This window comes from Poecilia latipinna, unplaced genomic scaffold (genome assembly GCF_001443285.1).
Source record: "Poecilia latipinna isolate Pla-1442-1.1 unplaced genomic scaffold, P_latipinna-1.0 Scaffold2495, whole genome shotgun sequence".
NCBI lineage: Eukaryota > Metazoa > Chordata > Actinopteri > Cyprinodontiformes > Poeciliidae > Poecilia > Poecilia latipinna.
Genome location: NW_015115111.1, coordinates 22,766 through 39,764, shown reverse-complemented (window position 1 = coordinate 39,764; position 16,999 = coordinate 22,766). Strand labels below are relative to the sequence as shown.

Below are 16,999 nucleotides of genomic sequence, written 5' to 3'. Positions count from 1 at the left end.
CTGAGAAAATTGGAGTATTATGTAATATTTATTTTAAATAGACATGTTATGTAATTGCCATCCTGTTGCCTAAACAAAAACTAAAACCGATGGTTATAAAATGTAAGGTTATTGGCAACATCCACAAGAACAGTGAGTATAGTAAAAAAATTTTAAGCTGAGAAAATTTCAATATTAGACCTGATCCTCATTCAAAACCAATTAAAAGAACATTTGGAGTTTCTGATCTAATCAATTATTGCATTTTAAAGCCACTGTCACACTGTTTATCTTGCTCTACATGCTTATTGAAAAACATGCCACACAATTGTCAAACATCGTGTCTTCTTAGGTCTTTGAAACATTTATGTTGTTTTTAACACAATCTCTATCAAAATATTGCATCAGATTATCGTTTTGCCATGACGGGACTGGGTAATTTTGGTCAGATAGTTATTAGCTGTATTAAACAGAAAGCCACTTTCGCCTCCGTTTTCAAGCTTCTGACATTCAGAGGTGAGTTTGCACAATTTTAGTCTGAGACGTAGATTCTTTAAACATGTGCAGTATAAATGTTACAGGCGCACAATGGGAAAAAATTAAAAATTATAATAAAAAAATTGAATAAAAAAATTGGTTTATGTCATAGGGCCAAACTGCATTATGTTCTGGTACTCCGCTGAAACGAAAGACAAATACAAATAGTGTGATGCGGGAATTATTGTCCCTCATTAGAAACTTGGTAGAGGCACCTGTGCATCCTGAAGAACGGTGAGACATGAGCAGACAGACCTGTGTGTGCGTGTGTGAGGCTGTGATGGCAAAAGGTCTGTTAAGGCAAGACCCCCTGAATTCCAATGTTCCCATCTCTTCCATCCCTTCCTCCTCCTCCCACCGCCCTCTCTCTCTCTCTCTCTCTCTCTCTCTCTCAGCATCCAGCAGCTGCGCCTCTCTCATGCCTTTCCTGACGCCGAGTGAAGCCTCCCATACAGATGAGCACTGGAAGCAACGCACCTCTTGACGTAGCCATACAGACCGGTTGCGGTGCCACAGTCGGTGTGCGATACGTCCGTACAGCACGTATTGCGCAACGTGACTGATGCTCTGTACTGGCTCGGTACGGTGGAAACCACACACACACACACACAAAAAGCGGTCTCATTGGCGAGGAGCTGTGGATAAAACCCGTCGGCCGACCGGACCGGAGGACCGGACCCTGCCCTCGTCATTTGCCACAGGGAGAGATGAGCCGACTCGCCGTGTCTCTCGTGATGTAACTCAGTAATTCGCGTTTGTACGTATGGAGATAAGCAGCCTCTGAGGACTTCATCCATCGGAAAGGTGAAGACTGGGAGAATTGGGCTGTTTTGCGGCGACAGGGGGAGTGATGAGAGCTTCATCTGACAGCTCGCAGCCGACGCAGCATCCGCGGCGTGAGCTCTGACCACAGCTGGATTTGATGAGCTACGTCCGTGGGTGCCGAACCCTCGACAGAACCCGTGTGTCCTCACTCGTTTTTGTTGTGTTTTTACTGAGTACTGTTTAAAACATTATAGGCCACTGGAGGTAAGAGGGTGGTTTTTGAATATATTTTATTTTATTTTTATTTATTTATTTATTTATTTTAAAGACCGGCCTCGCTGCAGTTCATTCCCCGCTCCTGGCCGCGCGTCTTACCCGTCTGCCTCATCACATCCTACGCGGCGTCTGGGTGCCGTCAGCCGCTCGGCATTTTCGCTAATTCTCCTACATGACAGCTCTGACACTGAAGGCTAATTTACATTATTTCACTTACCTTCTGTGAAATACACAGACTGAATTAATCGACGAGAACTGCCGCGTCTATGCGCCTCCGTCGCACCGCCCCGGAAAGGACTTCTTGCCACTGAGAGAGCTGGATATGCCGAGATTAACGTGAAAGGATGGATCTAATTGTCGCTGTTTTGGGGCTGCTGGCGCTGGTCGTTGGAGGCATCAGCTGCCAAGGAGTGTACGGTAAGTCCGTGTATCCCACATGTTTTTTTTTGTTTTGTTTTTTTTTTTCATGACCTTGTAGAACAGCTGTTTTCCTATTGCATTCAGTGTCCTTTCATACTGTTGTTATTTGTTGGAAATAGATGTATGGTTGACATATCAGGTCTGAAAGACCATATTAGAGATTGCAGATTCCTAAATGTAGCCCCCCCCCCCATCCTTGGTTATACAGCAAATCGTGTGTGTGCAGCCCCTTTTCTGATCCAATCCATCACTCCCCATGCTCGGTGAGCAGGCTAAATTTAGCAGGTTACATTTATATGTTATTACAGAGGAACCCGGTTGGTCTATTCTGAAGCCTTCGGGATTGTTCTTATTATTTCCCCCACCTTGCTAATTATGATTCAAAATGGCACATGTGACTCCTTATCTGACATCAGGCCAAATGCTTTTGTGGAAGTCATCATGAGGACTGTAATCTGTTGAGCAGTGGTACTTGGTATGCATCGTCATGAGTGATAGTCCTGTGTGTTGGATCTATCTACCCACCTCCTCCTTATGTCTAGCATCTCTGAGTCTCTTGCAGAAGAGACTCAGCTAATAAAAAGCTGGTGTTATATTATAAGGACTTGTTGCAGAAAAGAAAGGTGCGGGGACATTCTTACCACACTCAGCTCAAAGGAACCAGAACATTCTGTCATGATTTCTGAAGGAACAAACAGTAGCTGCTACAAACTGCTGATGTTTAGACGATTCCTTTTTTTTATTATTATTATTATTATTATTTTGCTAGTGTGCAATAAGAGGTGAGCATCGTCATCTGTTGCTGCTTGAATTCCACCACAAAAGCAAAGTCCTGCCCGATGCCTCTGCAATTAGTGTCGCAAATTATATCTGGTATGAATCGTCAGCCTTGCCAGCAGAAGCAGCACTGACAGTGGCAGCTGTAGGAGGACTGAGAGGACAAAGTGATTCATGTGCACCAAGACGAGGACATGGAAGAATCCTTGAGGTGCCCAGCCCTTATCTGTCAGTGCTGACAGTGGCTCTGACCAAAGCAAAAAGGCCCCACGGAGGAACGCTAACGCCAGATGTAGAGACGTGGGGATTGTATTTTTCTCAGGCTTAGAAGATTTTTTTTGTCAGCACGGAGTGTGAGACACAAGAATGGCCACAGTTAACATGACAGAAACTATCATGGGGTCACCAGGATTGTCCTTTTTTGTTTAGAGGCAGGAGCCAAACGGTAATAGGCGGGACAGTCCTGATTGATGATCCAATTAGATTGTACTACTTCTTACATCTACTGATTGTGTACTTTGTGGCTCCAACTCTGGTATAGTTTGCTATATTCCACTTGCATCTGAAGACTGATATCTGAACTGTACATGGCTTCAAATTACAGTTGATTACCCAACAGATAGAAATGAAAAATTCACTAAGGCTACACGAACAAGCTAGCTCTATTAACCTGAGTAAGTCGAAGTGAATAAGGCGCTCTTTTGAGACAATATTTGTTGTGAATTATTATAAATGAACTAAACTGAAATGTAGAATTTTGTGTATCAAATGAAAACTCCTCAGAAATCAAATCAATGTTTTCATTGATAAAGGGGGTGGGCAGTTTGATGATACCTTGATAAGATGCAAAGTGACATGATAATAAACTGCTTATTGTTATAAATGGTGACCATATGTGTGGGACAACAATGCTGGTTTGTGATCTATGGCTGGTGAGGTTTCTCCCATGGTAATGGTTTTCTCTTCAGGTGCCACAGAAATCTGATTTTTTTTTTTTTTTTTTTTTTTTGCATTTGACCTTTTTTTTTCAATTCATAACTTTGAAATTAGAACTTGTGAAGGCAATTTGCATATCAGTGGCATTCTCAAGTCTTGACAAGTGGTGAAAACATTTTAAGTTGTCAAGTGATATGCACTAAAAATAGATTGCATTCATTTCGGCTAATGGGTGTGAAAACAGTAATTTGAAGTTGCCTTAATTGATTTAAGCTGAAATTAATTTTTGCGTGTGATTTTAATGCTTTGCAATACCCATCAAACATTAGAGCTCATATGGATTTCTTTTTCAAATGCTTTAATTAGACAATGTTTGGCCAGTTTCCAATTTCTGGGGTGTGGACAGCTTTGAGCAACTCCACCAATTTGATTTATCTTTAACAAGTATCACATAGCAACACAATTTGAAATAATTTGCCATTTGTGTGATAAAGTTGCTTTAAAAGGCAATTTTAATAACATTTTAAAACAAAGAAAAAGCATAAATCAGTTGACAGATTAAGATTTCTTTAATAAAATCACCGTCACTGTGTGTGTGTTTTCCCAAGAATGTTGGATTCTGTTAGATTTTTTAAAGACATCCAGCAACATGCATTGTGCTCTGTGACAGAGAAACTTTGTTGCACTTAATTCAGCCTTTTTATTACCTGCTGAAAATCTTGTTCTCCCCAGTCTGAATGAACTATAGACGTCTCTCAACATGCAGAAAACACAGTTCTTTTTTTTAAATAGCTCGTCATATCCGTATTGGCACTTTATTGTAAACATCTAGCTGATACTGAAAATAGCTAACGTTGAGTCTTCTTCTGTCAATAAGATTGTTCCCACAAAACACAGTAATTTTCTACAAAATATATTGCTTAGATATGGTAGCAGATTGGAAGAAATCTGGATTTTTGACTTTGATCAGTCATTGTGGCCTAACTAGAGGCCAACCAGTTGGATATTCAAATATGTAACTTGTCTTTAATTTCAAATCGTGCATGCATTCAACTTCAACAGAATCGCAAAGAGTATTACAAACATCTCAGAATATTCTCCACATTGCTTTGTCACTCAGAAAAAATATGACGTATTAATCAAATCTGGTGTTCAGAATAATGGACAGGTGGAATGTTTCTGTCTAAAAATGTAATTTATTGCTTCTTTCCAAGCGCAACCTTTACAGTATTAGCTGTTTAGAGTCAGTACGTTCCTAGCTATTTAACAGGGCTCAGGTCACAGCCTCTAAATCCCTGCCCTCACCTAGCTCAATATTCATTTCTGTGACATGGAATCATCAGCTTCCGACAGACATTGAGAGCTGACAGGCTGACACTAATCATAAGAGCTGATACCGTGAACGTCCGATAAAAGCCGTTGATCCTCGGTGTAAGCATGCTGCCCATGCCGCCGTGTGCGAGTGGATGAAGATGCAAGCAGATTAGAAAGGAATCATATCCCATAATGCTTGATGTGATGTTACTAGAGTGGTATGTGTGGACTTGTGGCTATGTAGCAGCAGCAGCAGCAGAAGGGACAGGGGATGAGCTGGAGGGGTGTGTGGGGGGAAGCACCAGATGGAACTGTTTGGGCATTTAACTCTCAGTGTTTGCATGTATGTTGAGCAGCTTGAAAACTCCCTAGAGCACAGCCAATTCCTCTTTTATTCATCAATACAGTTTCTTAGATTCCCCTTGAATCTTTCTACAGGTTTTGTACAAAGAACAGGGTTGTTTATATAATGGAAGGGCTTCGTTCTCTAACTTGTAAAGCATATTCTCTCAAATGAAGAGGAACCACTGGTGAAGACCTGCATGTGCCTTATGTTTACCGCAAGCCTCTAGGGGAGCCGTCTGTATACAGCAATTTATTGGCATGGCTCAAAAAGTCAACATTTATTATTGATGGTTGCAAAACATTTACGTTTATGTAGTCTTGCCTCCCAGTGGATTCACAGAAGGTTCAGACATATGGTGGGTGTGAGAATTCAGCATGACAGGTGAAAAGCAGTGGGTGTGTGACTGTAATATGAGACACAACACCATAGCATTTTGCATTTTGTTCATGGAAAGTTGTTTTTAAATATACAGAATGCAGTCAAATGACGTAATGTATTCAGACTGCAATTCATGCTTTAATAAATTCCCTTTAGCTTTCTAGAGAGGGATTTTCAATCGTACTAACAGTTTTGGTCACTGGTAATGACAAACAAGTCACAAGTTGTCGTCCAAAGGAGCTTGCAGCCTTCTGCAGATTAATGTTTTCCTCAAGCTGTGAGAGTAAGCATGTCTGTCACTCTGTTACGCTTTGTAATTTTTCATGTAGTGGTTATGCTTCAAACTCACTATGAATAATAGGAGGGTAACAACAATGGAAAATCTTCCATATGCTTTTGGTTTTACACATACAATAAATGGAGATTATAATACTCCAGTACAGGTTTGGCGAGTCCACATATTGGACTTGTTAAAGTTGGTCTAATTTTAAGGTTGTCCTGATTCCAGGAAAACATAAGAATAGAAAAAAAAAGTACAAATTCTACATTTTTGTTTTTCAAAAAATAGTTCTGATGTCAGCTCTGACTGTGTTAAAGAATAGGTATTTGAGAGTAGCTTTATCAAGTTCAGTTTTGATTAAACTGATGTGGAGCCATCAACCAGGTATGATAAAATAAAGCTCTGATGTTTAAGAAAACTGTGATGTTTCATCATCTGTTTCTAACAGAATGTTAAAGGTGCAACTTATGTCACCGTTTCATTTTTCTGCATGAAAAATGCTACACAAATGATTTAAAAGTGGTTGAAGTTTCACATGCTAAGTGCTCTGTATTTGGTAACTACTTACATACCACAGAGCAATTTACTTCCTTTCTTATTTCAAAATAAGGGTCTCAAAGATATTATCAAGCCTAAAGGACTAACTTACTTATCCACAGCTTATAGTTATATTTTGTGCTTATGTTATCAGACCAAGTGACAACAACTGCATAGCTCTCATGATAGAGACTTCATTATGATAACAAAAGATTAACATTGAACTTACTAACACCTGGTAAACATCATGAATATTACTGCTAAAAATTATTTATTTTTTTTAATTTCTGGTCAACATTTAATATCGTCAGAAGATCTCACTGATCCATTCCTAATTGACTACACTGTACTTGTACTTTGTTTCACATTCAGTTACCATTGAGGGTTTTTTTGCCACTTGACTTTATTGCATTTTGTTTTGTTGCATTAACTCCATCTTTCCCTTCTTTGGTGTCTAAATGGAGCCTAAAGCAGATGAGTGGGACATTTAGTACATTTTCTCTGGTTATTTTTATCCGCGGGGATCACTTGATGCCTTCTCCATTGACTAAATGGTGATATCATGATGCAGTAATGAAGAAATCACATAGCAGTGTGTTAAGTGGTGCTGCCATAGTCATTAAGGAGAATTGATGAAGGCTAGTCATCCCACCATGACCGCAGGCCAAAGCGAGAGAAAGTGAGTTTCCACTAAAGTACCAGCATCTGTTTTTTTCCTCTTTTTCTTCCAGCCTCCGATATCTTTTGCAGGGACTTTACCTTTGTAATGCTTTTCTCAACATACGTTTCCTATGTAGATTGATATACATTGAACTCTACTCACCTTCACTTGGTCAAAGCAGCTTCTTAATTGCATCAAATCAAATATATGTGGTCTAGTTAACTACCCCAAATAGCATCTGTACGTAACGGTAGTGACAGCTAAAGGGGGTGTAAATGTTAATATCAGAAAGCTGCAATCAAACATGAGTTTTATGATTGCGCGGAAATGTCTTTGCGCTTGTTACTTTTTCTGGAGATGTACCGCCTTCACTATGTTCCCTTTGCATCAAAGTCAGTCAGAGACAACCTCCATGGGATGCACAGATGTCCCTGATCTCATTTGTGTTGTGCTGCTGCTGCAGAGGGAGGAGAGGAAAAAAAAAGTTCCTCTTGCCTTCTCCCCACACAATTCCACTTCTGCTTCCCTTTTTTTCCGCTGTCTTTCTCCTTCTTCTGTCTCCTGCTCCCTCTCGTTTGCATTGAAGTCCAAGCAATTGCTGAGGTTCCCTTTTCATGAGCCCCGGTTCAGACGCTTTGGCTTCTAAGCTATGCAAATGCATTCTGCCAGTGAAACTAAAGCCGTCTTTGTTGGTTCTCAGAGGCCTCCTCCACAGAGTCCTTCATCATTCCTTTGGATCAGGACCCTTACATTTCCCACCGTAATAAGATAGCAGATAACTCTGTCTCTTCTCCTCCTGCTCAAAGTTCTTATTTCCTTGCCTGTCTTTCCTCTGCCAGGCTCTTCCCTCATTCCCCTCGGGGTAACAGCCGACGGACGTCTGCAGCTTTAGTCGGGGGACAAATGAAGATATTCAGCTGGGTAGAACACAGAACAAGGAATTTGTTGCAGTGGAACACTTAGTTGAACACCTCAAGGATTACTTTGGACCCCTCAGTGGGGCTTCAGATGGGACCAGTTTGATCATTTTGAATATTGCTCCTCTTTGGAGCCGACCCTCAGAGACCAGCACTCAACATACACTGCAGAAACTCTGCTTGAGTTTTAAATCTAACACTCTTCTGCTGAGTTTAGCAGTCTCCAACAGTTAAGTAAACCAGCACTGAGTCGTTAAGATGAAAAAAAAAAAAAACATTGTTTATGCTTTAATGCACTGTATTTTTAACCCGACTCTAATTAGAGTCGGGTTATTTCTTCTACTTTTTTTTAAATTAAGGTTGACTCCACCAGTTAATTATGGCATACATAGCTAGCAGATAAACCTGTGTGTTTATTGTTTACAAAACAGGCACAAACTTAAAGAAAATGTCTCTTCATTTACAGTAATTCAAGAACATTTTGTCTAATCGTACCATTTGTGGGCTTGTGCTAAAATACAATCAGTGACAGCAATACGAGAGCTAGATTTTACAGACAATCAGTACTCCTGTTACACTGTAGCAGATTTGGCATTATCTTTACATGGATCTTAAAGTAAATAAATGATGTGAAACATCTAGTGATGTCATGGGTTTTATTGTTTGCCTGCGTGTTGGGATGCAGGTGCGTAAAATTTACAGTGTTGTGCTGCATCAACACAAGATCATGTAAAGTTTTGGTGGGATGTCATTTTGTGAGCTGTGATTGGATTAAGGCAGGCGAAACCCTAGACAGAGGTGTTCACAGCACACCGTCATACGTTGCAGCAATGCAAAGAGATCAATTATCAAACATGCATGTTTTCAGAGGAAGCTGGATAAATCTACACATGTATGGGAAGAACATAAAAATCCATGCAGAAAGCCTCTGGGTGGAGTTCAAACCCAAGGCGAGAAGACAGTATTTGAATCTGTTTTATAGCAGTGGCACATATACATGGCATATGTCGCTTTGTGTGACCAAATGTTTAAAAAATCTGTGGCATGCATCTATCATGGACTTCATGTTGTGCCTCTTCAGTATCAGATGCAGAAGATAGTGATGCTAGGGCATTGTTTACTCAAGATAGTGTATTTTTGCAAGGTAGAACACAGTATATAAGAATCTTTTGCAAAATCCACCTCTATACTATCTGCAGTCCAGTACAACAGAGCTGCACAGGTACATAAATCCAATATTAGTTTACCTTTTACATTAGGTATGTTGAACAAATAAGTGTTGTTCATTTGGTGTGTTTTGCATCAGATTAAACCTTAAACTGACAAAAGTTCCTCAAACTTTTATTCATCACACACACAAAAAAAGGGAAATAAATGTTGGACCATGTCAGTATTTAAAGGTCATGGACCTAATAAAGGTTGATGAGTTATTTTTTCACACAAATGATTTTTTTTTTCTTTTAATCTGAAAAGTTGATATTAACACTTTCTGATGTAATTGTCTGATTATATTAGTGTTTATTCATTTAGCACTGTTGCCTCACAGCTAGAAGGTCACCAGTTCAAATCTCAACTGGGGCCCTTCTGTGTGTGGTTGGCATGCATGTGTGGGTTTACGCCGGGTACTCCAGTTTGCTCCTGCAGACAAAAAGCAGCTCTAAGTTGATCCTTTCAGCACATGTGGTTGACTGTTAAACTATTAAGTTTTTGAAGTAGCTGCCAAAAAAAAAAGAAGAAGAAAATACTGTTCATTATAAAATATTGCAAATTAAGATATTCACATCCCTGGGTAAATTAGTGAATTTGATAGCACATGTGCTAAAGAATGCCTCATTTTTATAAACGATAAGTTTATAAAATACTGTCATCCATCTATCATGAGGATTTGGATGAGGTCAGAGAGACTATTTACCTCTGGATCATTCAATGCTAAATCCGCATGTTGCAGACCAAATAAGCTTATTATAATGGGCATGGCTGCTTACGGTAAAGCCCTCATCCCTAAACCCTGAGCTACTTGTCCCCCTCTATATAAAGCAGAGAACATAAAGCTACTGCTAATGATCTTGCATTCATTCATTCATTAAGTCATAGTCGACTGACTACCTGAAATATCACAGTGTACTGATTTATTTAGATATTTTGTAATTCTAATGAAGTTTCATATATTTTTAACCTGCAGAGGAAACCGAACAGAAGCAGATTTTTTTCTTTAAGTCTGTACCGCTGATGGAAGGGGCCCAAAGCATTTTATCTTGAAGATGCATATTAAGTCAGCATTCACATAAATGCAAAACAAGGTGAAAAGAGATGAGGTGTAGCCATGATGTACTAGTATGTCTTAAAAAACTTGAATATTGCATAAAAGTGCTTATAATACATAGGAGGATTCTCTCCATTATTAGCCTCATACAAAACGATACAATAGGGTTGTGACATTCTAGAAAAACTTGACTTTACATTTCTTAAACGTTGCGCGGACAACATTGATTACTATCAAACTACAAGTTCCAACTACGCTCCTTCACTATCACAACTCTGAGTTTTCTAATTTTGGTGACTGAGATTAGAAGCCACCAAAATATTAGTGAAGGCATAGTTTTGTTGTGTCTGTCAGCCGAATTGTTATTGTACCTTACCTACTGTACAACAGTGTTACCTCAAAAGTCATGATCTCATGGTGCTGCTTCAGTTTTCATACCATCGCTGACCAGTACACAGCAGAAAGTGGTAGAGGGTCAGGGTAGAGGTTTCTCCCATTAACAGCTCTTTAAACTTCAGACATACCATTGACTATTTTAAATTCCTTTATAAAAATATAAATCATATATTTTGACTATTTTCTCACAAAGGCAACTCGAAGTTAATTGTTGTCATTTAACATTCAACTCAAGTGCCAGTTCATTAAATATTCAGAACAAGATGAATATCTCCAAATGTCACCCATGCTACTGCTAACTTTATCTCCTGCATGCAGGAAGCCTTTTTGCGGAGGGATTTCATTTATCATACAAAGGTTAATTTCCTCAAGTTGACTGACACGCGGTTCAGCCGCAATTAAAAGCTGCGATTAATTGCACTGAGAGTTTCTCCGTTCAAGATGAATGTGAGGTGAACAGCGCTGATGGAGTTGTGTCCTGAAACAGAACAGACAGCAGCTCTCTGGGGTAAAACCCGCTTTGATGCTGCAGTGCAATGCATTCACCTTCCATGAGAGGGGGTTTGTCTGCAGACTGCGAGATAAAACTGGAACTGTGTCAAACAAACTTTTTGTTTTCTTTCAACCTGTATTTAACCAGGATAAAACTCCTTCAGATCAAAAATCTATTCTACAAGAGAACACTGACAAAATACCGTCAAAATTTGTGTCGTTACTTTGAGATTTCTTTCTAGCGTCATGATACTGGGTTTGGACAGGTTTTGTGATATGCTTGCTTCTGTAATGCTAAGCAGCTTAAAATTAAATTACAAACTACAAACTCTGTTGCTTTTGATTNCTTTTTCTGGAGATGTACCGCCTTCACTATGTTCCCTTTGCATCAAAGTCAGTCAGAGACAACCTCCATGGGATGCACAGATGTCCCTGATCTCATTTGTGTTGTGCTGCTGCTGCAGAGGGAGGAGAGGAAAAAAAAAGTTCCTCTTGCCTTCTCCCCACACAATTCCACTTCTGCTTCCCTTTTTTTCCGCTGTCTTTCTCCTTCTTCTGTCTCCTGCTCCCTCTCGTTTGCATTGAAGTCCAAGCAATTGCTGAGGTTCCCTTTTCATGAGCCCCGGTTCAGACGCTTTGGCTTCTAAGCTATGCAAATGCATTCTGCCAGTGAAACTAAAGCCGTCTTTGTTGGTTCTCAGAGGCCTCCTCCACAGAGTCCTTCATCATTCCTTTGGATCAGGACCCTTACATTTCCCACCGTAATAAGATAGCAGATAACTCTGTCTCTTCTCCTCCTGCTCAAAGTTCTTATTTCCTTGCCTGTCTTTCCTCTGCCAGGCTCTTCCCTCATTCCCCTCGGGGTAACAGCCGACGGACGTCTGCAGCTTTAGTCGGGGGACAAATGAAGATATTCAGCTGGGTAGAACACAGAACAAGGAATTTGTTGCAGTGGAACACTTAGTTGAACACCTCAAGGATTACTTTGGACCCCTCAGTGGGGCTTCAGATGGGACCAGTTTGATCATTTTGAATATTGCTCCTCTTTGGAGCCGACCCTCAGAGACCAGCACTCAACATACACTGCAGAAACTCTGCTTGAGTTTTAAATCTAACACTCTTCTGCTGAGTTTAGCAGTCTCCAACAGTTAAGTAAACCAGCACTGAGTCGTTAAGATGAAAAAAAAAAAAAACATTGTTTATGCTTTAATGCACTGTATTTTTAACCCGACTCTAATTAGAGTCGGGGTATTTCTTCTACTTTTTTTTTAATTAAGGTTGACTCCACCAGTTAATTATGGCATACATAGCTAGCAGATAAACCTGTGTGTTTATTGTTTACAAAACAGGCACAAACTTAAAGAAAATGTCTCTTCATTTACAGTAATTCAAGAACATTTTGTCTAATCGTACCATTTGTGGGCTTGTGCTAAAATACAATCAGTGACAGCAATACGAGAGCTAGATTTTACAGACAATCAGTACTCCTGTTACACTGTAGCAGATTTGGCATTATCTTTACATGGATCTTAAAGTAAATAAATGATGTGAAACATCTAGTGATGTCATGGGTTTTATTGTTTGCCTGCGTGTTGGGATGCAGGTGCGTAAAATTTACAGTGTTGTGCTGCATCAACACAAGATCATGTAAAGTTTTGGTGGGATGTCATTTTGTGAGCTGTGATTGGATTAAGGCAGGCGAAACCCTAGACAGAGGTGTTCACAGCACACCGTCATACGTTGCAGCAATGCAAAGAGATCAATTATCAAACATGCATGTTTTCAGAGGAAGCTGGATAAATCTACACATGTATGGGAAGAACATAAAAATCCATGCAGAAAGCCTCTGGGTGGAGTTCAAACCCAAGGCGAGAAGACAGTATTTGAATCTGTTTTATAGCAGTGGCACATATACATGGCATATGTCGCTTTGTGTGACCAAATGTTTAAAAAATCTGTGGCATGCATCTATCATGGACTTCATGTTGTGCCTACTTCAGTATCAGATGCAGAAGATAGTGATGCTAGGGCATTGTTTACTCAAGATAGTGTATTTTTGCAAGGTAGAACACAGTATATAAGAATCTTTTGCAAAATCCACCTCTATACTATCTGCAGTCCAGTACAACAGAGCTGCACAGGTACATAAATCCAATATTAGTTTACCTTTTACATTAGGTATGTTGAACAAATAAGTGTTGTTCATTTGGTGTGTTTTGCATCAGATTAAACCTTAAACTGACAAAAGTTCCTCAAACTTTTATTCATCACACACACAAAAAAAGGGAAATAAATGTTGGACCATGTCAGTATTTAAAGGTCATGGACCTAATAAAGGTTGATGAGTTATTTTTTCACACAAATGATTTTTTTTTTCTTTTAATCTGAAAAGTTGATATTAACACTTTCTGATGTAATTGTCTGATTATATTAGTGTTTATTCATTTAGCACTGTTGCCTCACAGCTAGAAGGTCACCAGTTCAAATCTCAACTGGGGCCCTTCTGTGTGTGGTTGGCATGCATGTGTGGGTTTACGCCGGGTACTCCAGTTTGCTCCTGCAGACAAAAAGCAGCTCTAAGTTGATCCTTTCAGCACATGTGGTTGACTGTTAAACTATTAAGTTTTTGAAGTAGCTGCCAAAAAAAAAAGAAGAAGAAAATACTGTTCATTATAAAATATTGCAAATTAAGATATTCACATCCCTGGGTAAATTAGTGAATTTGATAGCACATGTGCTAAAGAATGCCTCATTTTTATAAACGATAAGTTTATAAAATACTGTCATCCATCTATCATGAGGATTTGGATGAGGTCAGAGAGACTATTTACCTCTGGATCATTCAATGCTAAATCCGCATGTTGCAGACCAAATAAGCTTATTATAATGGGCATGGCTGCTTACGGTAAAGCCCTCATCCCTAAACCCTGAGCTACTTGTCCCCCTCTATATAAAGCAGAGAACATAAAGCTACTGCTAATGATCTTGCATTCATTCATTCATTAAGTCATAGTCGACTGACTACCTGAAATATCACAGTGTACTGATTTATTTAGATATTTTGTAATTCTAATGAAGTTTCATATATTTTTAACCTGCAGAGGAAACCGAACAGAAGCAGATTTTTTTCTTTAAGTCTGTACCGCTGATGGAAGGGGCCCAAAGCATTTTATCTTGAAGATGCATATTAAGTCAGCATTCACATAAATGCAAAACAAGGTGAAAAGAGATGAGGTGTAGCCATGATGTACTAGTATGTCTTAAAAAACTTGAATATTGCATAAAAGTGCTTATAATACATAGGAGGATTCTCTCCATTATTAGCCTCATACAAAACGATACAATAGGGTTGTGACATTCTAGAAAAACTTGACTTTACATTTCTTAAACGTTGCGCGGACAACATTGATTACTATCAAACTACAAGTTCCAACTACGCTCCTTCACTATCACAACTCTGAGTTTTCTAATTTTGGTGACTGAGATTAGAAGCCACCAAAATATTAGTGAAGGCATAGTTTTGTTGTGTCTGTCAGCCGAATTGTTATTGTACCTTACCTACTGTACAACAGTGTTACCTCAAAAGTCATGATCTCATGGTGCTGCTTCAGTTTTCATACCATCGCTGACCAGTACACAGCAGAAAGTGGTAGAGGGTCAGGGTAGAGGTTTCTCCCATTAACAGCTCTTTAAACTTCAGACATACCATTGACTATTTTAAATTCCTTTATAAAAATATAAATCATATATTTTGACTATTTTCTCACAAAGGCAACTCGAAGTTAATTGTTGTCATTTAACATTCAACTCAAGTGCCAGTTCATTAAATATTCAGAACAAGATGAATATCTCCAAATGTCACCCATGCTACTGCTAACTTTATCTCCTGCATGCAGGAAGCCTTTTTGCGGAGGGATTTCATTTATCATACAAAGGTTAATTTCCTCAAGTTGACTGACACGCGGTTCAGCCGCAATTAAAAGCTGCGATTAATTGCACTGAGAGTTTCTCCGTTCAAGATGAATGTGAGGTGAACAGCGCTGATGGAGTTGTGTCCTGAAACAGAACAGACAGCAGCTCTCTGGGGTAAAACCCGCTTTGATGCTGCAGTGCAATGCATTCACCTTCCATGAGAGGGGGTTTGTCTGCAGACTGCGAGATAAAACTGGAACTGTGTCAAACAAACTTTTTGTTTTCTTTCAACCTGTATTTAACCAGGATAAAACTCCTTCAGATCAAAAATCTATTCTACAAGAGAACACTGACAAAATACCGTCAAAATTTGTGTCGTTACTTTGAGATTTCTTTCTAGCGTCATGATACTGGGTTTGGACAGGTTTTGTGATATGCTTGCTTCTGTAATGCTAAGCAGCTTAAAATTAAATTACAAACTACAAACTCTGTTGCTTTTGATTCATTTTTGGTTGGAATTTGTGATGAAACTAGCTATAACCATCCCTTCAAAAAGATAATGACTGTTGGTAGCAGATTCATTATTTTGTCTTGCTAATGCTGTCATAATTTTCTGACTATTGAGTTCACTTCAAATAGGTTATCAATAGCTTTGAAAAAATAAAAAAAAATAAAACAGTGGCTAAATGGGAATGTGTACTAAAGCTAACTAAAATGAGTAACCAGACTTTTAAACTGACTTTGATGAGATTTAAACTTTTAAATCTCATCAAAATGTTTGCCAAAAAGAACAGAAAGGAAATAAATGTTGCCATTTCACCTGCTTCTCCTCCAGACAGGACTTGAGCCTGGAAAATGGCAGGTTTGTTTTCCTTTTTTGTCATTTAGCGTAATCCATTACAATGTGTGGGTCATATTCGCCGTAAGCATCGCTCCCGGCCTATTTGTGTGGGTCAGGAACTGACCACCGGGTGCGTGGTGCGACATTGTTTCTTTGTGCCGTGTGCATTGCATACATGTAGACTGTAGTCGTGTGGGTCGGGTGCATTGTGCTGGTTTTGTGCCCCACGTGCATGCTGTGCGTTGGGGATGTGTTTGTGTGGATTGGGATGGTTTTTGTGCATGCCCTCCAATAAATATCCTGCAGGCGTCCCTCGCCTCACACCAGGTTCCTTTCGTTGTTGCTCTCAATGTCACTTTCCTCTTGCTCTTGAGTTTGTGCTGTCCTCTTCGTCACGAATTAGTCCAGCCTTTTGAAACCTGTTGATAAAAAGCCACATATTATTGGCAGTGTTCAGGGTGTGTGAACAAAGTAGCGGATTATAGACTGGAAATCATTGGTAGTTAGGTTAAGAATAGCTGTGCAGATTTTGATCCTTTGTTTTGCAGTGAATAGGACAATCACAATTATTACAATTGGTTGATTGCAATCATGTGAGCTGACTCTAGTTATTATTTTTTGTTTTATCAATTTGCATAACACAAACATCATATTCCCATTCCCCATTCCTATTTCCTCTTCACTCTGTGTGTCTGATATGAAGTAATAATTCTGTAGCATGAATAACAGTTTTTATCATTACTCAAGATCTCACAAATCAATACCTGCATAAAAAAAAAACGATTGAACAGAAGGAGGAACTCCACTGCCTCATAAAAATATTTTTTTTTATAACAGCCCTTTTGCAATGTAAATATGTTTTATTGACCATGTATGTTTCCTTAAATGTTTTTGTGCTGGATTCCTATTACAGCCCATAACCTCAGTCATGTTCAACATCTGTACAGTTCTCATAGTTTTTACATGAAAACT

The 16,999-nt window shown here is 39.2% G+C and overlaps 1 long non-coding RNA gene across 1 annotated transcript; it reads left to right on the top strand.

Annotated features, from left to right (window-relative positions):
- Positions 1-898: 898 nt before the first annotated feature.
- On the top strand, positions 899-3,524 carry LOC106938050 (uncharacterized). Its single transcript, XR_001422521.1, has 2 exons — positions 899-1,974; positions 2,747-3,524. It is a non-coding gene; the product is annotated as an uncharacterized LOC106938050 (long non-coding RNA).
- Positions 3,525-16,999: the final 13,475 nt, after the last annotated feature.